Source organism: Magnolia sinica, chromosome 14, assembly GCF_029962835.1.
Source record: "Magnolia sinica isolate HGM2019 chromosome 14, MsV1, whole genome shotgun sequence".
Lineage (NCBI taxonomy): Eukaryota > Viridiplantae > Streptophyta > Magnoliopsida > Magnoliales > Magnoliaceae > Magnolia > Magnolia sinica.
In genome coordinates, this window is record NC_080586.1 from 33,863,018 (window position 1) to 33,870,256 (window position 7,239).

Below are 7,239 nucleotides of genomic sequence, written 5' to 3' on the forward strand. Positions count from 1 at the left end.
CAGAGTTTGATTATACAAACTCACCAAGATCTTTCGGAGGCCTCTGACGGGAGAATACATTGTGTCCTTATGTATGCTGAATTGCCTTGTGTAGGAAAGTGTATTTGCCTTGAGTAGGCACCTAAGGTTGTCTTGTATAAGCTCCTTAGTTAACCTTGTGTAGGTTATGAAGGTTTATGGTTAACCTGACTTAAAACTATTGGATAGCGAAATCCGGCACACTCTAGGGTGGAGTGTGTCAGCCGGGAGTGGAGTAGGCATGTAGTTGAACCACTATATATCATTGTGTTTGTGATGCTTGCTCTTGGTCATGTGTGATTGATTCGTGATATCCTTAATTTATGCACACTACATGTTTGATATAATGCAACACATATATATTTCACTATCTTGTCTTTTGATTATGAATAATTTTATGTTAATCCTGCTTACTTTTGTTTAAATTGCTAGCATTAGTTTTTAAGTATGATTAAAGTTTTAAAAGTCCTATTCACCCCCCTCCCCCCTTTAAGACACTTGGACATACATCTTGTACTTCTACAGTAGCGGTTCTACCACAATTTCAAGCTTTTCAAACCACACGAACTAAGCTAAGTCTACCACCACTCTCAGAAGTGGTAAGACGATTGATAAGACCATCTCGATGATGACTAAAAAGCCTAAGGACATGGAAGAAGCTAAGAGAGATGATGAACCTAGCATTGCTCCATAAGAAAAAGAACCAGAAAGAAGGTACAAGCCGATTGCTTCATTCCCCCAATGGTTGATTGTACAAAAACCTCTATCTAATTCCCAGGATATTTTAGAGGTTCTAAAACAGGTGAATGTCAACATTCCTCTATTGGATGTCATTAAACAAATATCCATGCGCGCCAAGTTCCTGAAAGACCTTTCCATGACCAAAAGAAGGCAAAGCATATAAAAGAAAATCCTTTTAACTGAAAAACTGACTGCCATCCTAAAGTAAAATGTGGCACAAAAGCACAAAGATCCAAATAGCCCAACTGTCTCTTGTGTAATTAGGGACCACCTGATTGAGAACACACTTCTTGATTTAGGAGCAAGCGTGAATATGATTCCTTACTCGGTCTACGAATAGCTTGGCCTTGTTAAATTAAAACCCACCAGGACCACACTTCAATTAGCCGATCGATCGGTTCGTATATTGAGAGGAATGATCGAGGACGTGCATGTCCAAGTTGACAAATTCTACTACCCAATACACTTTATCATTTTAGATACATAGCCCATTATAAATACGAGCACTCAGATTCCAGTCATCTTAGGCCGTCCATTCCTAGCCACATCAAGCGCAATCATCAATTACAGGAATATGATTATGAAATTAACTTTCGGGAACATGACATTATAGATTAACATTCTCAATATGTGCAAACAACCCGAGGAAGTTAACGATGCCCACGAAATAAATCTAATCAACTCATTCATGGAATATAGAGCTATCCTGACTTTATACTCTAATGCTTTGGAGACGTGCTTAGCCCACTCCCCTAATTTGGATGATGACATGATTATGGAGATGGATGCCTTGCTTGATGCGGCACTGGTACTTGAGGTTGACCGACAGAGGCCACAATTTAAACAATTGCCCATTAACAAGACAGAGCCTCTACCGTCAAGCATCAAGACACCGAAGTTTGACCTAAAACCGTTGTCAATTGATCTTAAATATGCTTACTTAGGTCCAGATGAGACATATCTGGTGATAATTTCTGCCCACCTAGATGAAAAACAAGAGAGTATGCTCCTAAATACTTTGAAAGAACACAAAGGAGCCCTTAGATGGACCATCGCAGACCTCAAGGGAATAAATCATTTGATTTACACTTACCACATTCACCTTGAGAATGATGCGAAAATGTCTAAACAACCACAACGCCGATTAAATCCAGACATGAGAGAGGGGGTTAAAGCAGAGGTGCTTAATAAGCTATTGGATGTGGGTATCATATGCCCAATATCCAATAGCCAATGGATGAGTCCAACTCAGGTGGTTTTCAAGAAGTCCGGGATCACCATCGTATCCAATGCCGATAATGAACTCGTGCCAACTAGAGTCACAACTAGTTGGAGAATGTGCATTGACTACCAAAAACTAAATACCTTCACGAAGAAAGACCACTTTCCTTTGCCTTTTGTTGATCAAATTCTAGAAAGGTTAGCTGGTCATTCATACTACTATTTTCTGGACGGTTATTCAGACTATAACCAAATAGAGATAGCCCTTGAAGACCAAGAAAAGACAATGTTTACATGTCCCTTTAGCACTTTCGCATACCAAAAGATGCTATTCGGTCTAGGTAACACCCCCGCCACATTCCAACGATGCATGTTGAGTATTTTCTCAAACATGGTGGGGCAATTTTTAGAGGTCTTCATGAATGACTTCTCTGTATTTGGTTCATCCTTCAACATTTGCATTGAAAATCTAAAACACGTGCTGAAAAGATAGAGGAAAAGAACCTTGTGCTCAACTGAGAGAAATGTCACCTATGGTTTGTAAGGGAATTGTGCTTAGACCTATCATATCGTCCAACGGAATCGAGATGGATAAAGCCAAAATTGATCTTATCTCTAACCTACCTCTACCCAAAAGCATACGCGATGTGCGTTCCTTTTTAGGACATGTCGGGTTTTATAGAAGATTCATAAAGGAATTCAGCTACATATCTCGTCCTTTATGTAATCTTCTTTAAAAGGATATCCTGTTCGAGTGGTCTGAAGAATGCCACAAAGATTTTACCAAGCTTAAGGGCATGTTGACTAGCACTCTGATCATGTAGCTACCCAACTGGAGCCTTCGAGTGAGTATGCTATTGGGGCGATATTTGATCAACGAAGATAAAAAAATCATATTTCATCTACTACACTAGTAGAAATCTAAACTCTACTTAGATGAACTATTCTACTACGGAGAAGGAACTCCTAGCCTTATTCTTTGCACTGGACAAGTTTAGGTCCTACTTGATCAGATCCAAGATCATAGTATTCACGGACCACTCGGCGCTGAAGTACCTTCTTTATAAGAAGGATGTTAAGCTCCAATTATTAAGATTGATCCTCCTACTCTAGGAATTTGAAATAGAAATCAGAGATAAGAAAGGAGTAGAAAACGTAGTAGCTGATCACCTATCTAGGCTTGTTATCTCTGATTCCATTGAGACGGCTCATAACAATGACATGTTCCTTGATGAAAGGCTTTTTAAAGGATCTCAATTACCCTGGTTCTCTGCTATTGCAAATTATCTTGCTGCAAGTATCACGCCGACATATTGGACCAAGTAAGATAAAAAGAAATTCTTCTCTAAAGTGCGCAAGTACATCTAGGATGATCTGTACCTGTTTAAATATTACCCAAATCAGATCATAAGAAGATGTGTTCCTGATAACGAACATCAAAGTGTCGTCTCCTTCTGTCACTCTCACGTCTATGGTGGCCACTTTTTGGCCAAGAAAACCACAGAGAAAAATCTTTAGTGTGGCTTTTACTAGCCCACTTTGTTCAAGGACACCAATGAATTTTGCGAAGCATGGGAGCACTGTAAAAAATTGGGTGGATTGTCTCGTTGAAATATGATGCCACTAAACCCCATTCTGACCATTGAAGCATTTGATTGCTAGGGCATCGATTTCATGGTACCATTCCCCCAATCATTTGGAAGCATCCACATCTTGCAAACAGTAGACTATATTACCAATTGGGTCGAAGTGATCCCATGCCAAAATAATGACCATTGCATGATCATTAAATTTCTAAAAGAAAACATTATTTCTCAGTTTTGTACTCCTCGAGTCATGACCAGTGATGGCAGGTCGCACTTTTGTAATAGGCCATTCAGAAGCTTAATGAAGAAATATGGCATTATACACAAGGTGAGTACCCCTATCACCCACAAACAAGCGACTAGGTTGAGATCTCAAATAGGGAAATCAAACAGATTTTGGAGAAAAAGGTAAATCCTGACTATAAAGATTAGTCTATTCGATTGATTGATGCTTTATGGGGATACCGTACTGCATACAAAACCCTATAGGAATGTCTCCCTTTAGACTCATCTATGGGAAAGCCTGCCACTTGCCTGTGGAGCTAAAACATAAGGTTTACTGGGCAATAAAAAATCTAAACTTTAATTTAGATAACGCTGGCTTGCTGCGCATATTGCAAATAAATGAACTTATAGAAATTCGGAACGATGCATATGAGAGTTCCAAAATTTATAAGGACATGATGAAGAAGTTCCATGATCGAAACATTTTTCAAAAAACATTCGAACCACATCAAAAAGTCCTTTTGTACAATTTTAGACTTCATTTATTTATGGAGAAACTGAAATCTCATTGGACCAATTCCTTCATTGTCAAAACAGTTATCCTCACGGGGCTGTCAAGATTGAAAATCCAATGAATGGTAATGTTTTTCAAGTGAATAGTCACCATCTCAAATCATTCGTTGAGAAGTTTGATTAAGAGGATACGTCTATCCCTTTGATTGATCCTGTGTACTAAGATTGACCTCCTATTCTGATGGAGGTACAGGTAGATTATTTGCTTTCGTAGGATTTAGGATTAGGATAATTTATTTTGTTTAGATTTCATGCTAACTCCCTTTACTTGATGACAACTTTGGAACTGCTTCAATTCTCCTTCTTCAGATATTATCTTCTCCTCACTCTATTATTTTTGTTATCTTATGTCGCATTGATCGCTCACATCTTTTACATTGAGGACAATTTAGATTTTAGGCGCGGGGGGGGGGGGGGTGAGATGAGGTAGGCTAATTTGTGCTTTCCTAATTTTAAGCAAAAATCTTTGAAAATTTTCAAAATTTTTAATTTCAAAACTTGTCTGGATAGAGAGAATTTGTGTAATTGAGCATGTTTTGAGTACTACGTGTTCACAACCCCAAGTGTAGGGTCACGATGTAGTAATAGTCTCGGTGAGACCGAGGTCGAATCCATAGGGACTGAACTTGTACGCTTCTGAAAGTAACTAGAAGTAGAACTAGAGAAAGATATGAATCTAAATATGAAATTGTAGAAGAGTAATTGTGAATAAAATAGTTAAAACTAGTGAATTAAAAAGTGGGAACTAGGGTGCCAAGGATCCACTTGCGGCTATCAGGATGCTTCCTTATTTGATTTAAGGAACACAATTGGAATTAGAGTCCTATCCTATCCAATTGAAAGATATATCAATAAAATCAAACTTGAACTTTCATTGACCTAATTCTCAATGGAGGAGAATTGTAAAGGTTGAAAAGGATTCCATCACCAAACCATGCCTAGGAGATAATGGCTGACAACAGGATTTACCAATCCCACAATCTCAAAATAAGACAAAGAAGATACTCAAAGCTATTGCAGATTTATTGTAATTTGAGTCACAATAAACCATTAAAAATTGATAGTATTCCTTAAATATCAAATTAGAATAAAATAAGATTAACAAGAACAACATCACAACATGCTACAAGCTTCACCTCTTAGCCTTAGCTAAGAGGTTTACCCAATCATAGACATGATTAGAATCAAAACTTTAAAAGAAAGCATTAAAAACTAGGAAGAAGGGAAGAAGAAACTCTTGGACGACGGTTCTACCCCTTTGCTTTGCTCCTCAAAACCCTAACTATCTTAAAAAGTCTGTAGGAAACCCATATTTATAGCCTAGTTCGCGTAAGATCGCAAAACTGCCTAAATTTACATAGTCTACGTAACGTGTTCGATGACTCGAACAGCCTTTGATGTCATTGAACGTAAGTTGAATTCCATAAGTCGTGCTTTTACACACTGCATAACTTTTTCGCACTGCGTAAGTTCTTGTGTCATCGAATTGCTTTCGACATCATTGAATGATCTTTAAGTAATCGAAAAAGTGTCCAAAATAGTCCAGCGAGTTGCTTCAAAATTATTCAATAAATTCGATGCCATCGAGAACCTCTTCGATTCATCGAATAAGACTTCGATTCATCGAGAATTGTATCCAATATGTCCAACAACCAACTTGATTTTCATGTAAAAATTCGATGTCATCGAACTATAGTCGATGACACAGATAATGAACTAAATTTCAGCACTTTATTCTTTCTATTTCCTTCCTTCTCCACTTGGTTTTCTTGGATCTTGGGGTCTTAAAATCTTTAATCTTAGTATCCAAAGATTCGTTCTTTGCCATGGTGTTCTTTAAGCATCAAATCCATGCTTTTAGCATTTTTTTCAATCCAAGCTCTTAAATTCACCTTGCAACACAAACATGCATAAAGTATACCATTAAGTAGTATCATGCTCATAAAACCAAGATATAAATGAGGGAAATATGCAATAGTTGACACTCAACACACTCCCCAACAAGCATTTTGGTAGTCTCGAGCAAAACATGCATGAAATGTTCTTCGATCTTCAAAGTTCAAAATTTGTTTTTGAGAAAACAATCTTTTGTGTAATCAAGTACGAATGAGTAGAATTAAGACGAGAAAGTGAGATTTTGAAAACCTAGAGCTGAATAACATAAGCAATCAATCAAATAGGTTCTTTATCGATTAAATCAAAGCCTAGGTTTATATATCAAGTTTCTCAATGTGCTTAGTGCAAATCAACTTACTTCCCATAATAATACTATCCTTTCATAATGTTAGCCATGCTCATCACTTCAAGATTGGTTAAAAAATCAAGTACTGATTCCGAACTTATCCCCTTTTCCTTCTTTTTCCAGTTTTTGATTTTATGTCGACGGTCATTTATCTTCATTCCTTCTTTTCACTTCCACTCTTTTTCAAATTTTTCATTCTTTTTCATGACCTCTTTATCGATCTCACTGTTTTTTAACTGGTTCTTTTCTTCTTTTATGGTGGATAAAATTCTCCAGAATTGATTCTCACCATCTATCAATGATTCACATGCTAATAATAAGAAATTCTATCATGTCTTACAGAAGCTACATTGAATGTGTCTCATGATTTAGATTAACATGATATCAAACTTCCTCATGGTAAATTAAATGCAAGAACTTTAGATGATGGATTACTTAGTTGATCAAACTCCAACAATTCAAAATTCACTTCTCTGTCCCATTATCATGCTCAAAACATCCTTAAGCGCACAACTATTGCTTTCCAAATGGGTTTTTATTTTGAAAAATTCAAAAGTTTCAACAATTTTTGCTCATAAACTAAGAAAGTACTGATTAGTTTACCTAATCCACACCCCCAACCTAAAATTTACA